Source organism: Nannospalax galili, unplaced genomic scaffold (assembly GCF_000622305.1).
Source record: "Nannospalax galili isolate Female #2095 unplaced genomic scaffold, S.galili_v1.0 scaffold167, whole genome shotgun sequence".
Lineage (NCBI taxonomy): Eukaryota > Metazoa > Chordata > Mammalia > Rodentia > Spalacidae > Nannospalax > Nannospalax galili.
Window position 1 is genome coordinate 2,444,401 of NW_008358534.1, and position 500 is coordinate 2,444,900.

Here is a 500-nt window from a genome sequence, read left to right on the forward strand (position 1 = left end):
ATCTTAAAATTTCTATGGTCATAGTTTAGTCAACTAGTTTAAGGAGCAAAATATAAATCTAGTCAATGTTTATCTGAGAATATTTGGTTCTTTAACAAGCCTTATCTATGCAGCACATGTTAATTAAAAGTACCAGACTGGTGGAACTAACCTTATTGGGTGTTTAACAGCCATAATTTGAGGCCTACAGTAATGTGGTCAGAGGGACTTAAAGGACAGTTTTTGCCCCTTGCCCTCCAAGGTCAACCAAGTTCTAGCGGACTATGAAACATGTCTCAAAATGTCCTATAAATGTGGTGAGTCACCTGTCCTCTTGTTTAGGGAGGACATGGAGACCCCACAAGATGGACATGAACTAGTGTCCAGTCTACAAAGAGGAGGGTCGACATAGAGGAAACATCTCATTTATGCTTCCAAGTGAAGCCAGACATGGTCAAACAAGACCTTTGACTTATCTTCACATAGATGGACCTGGTAAAAGAAAGGAGCCCAGGAGATCC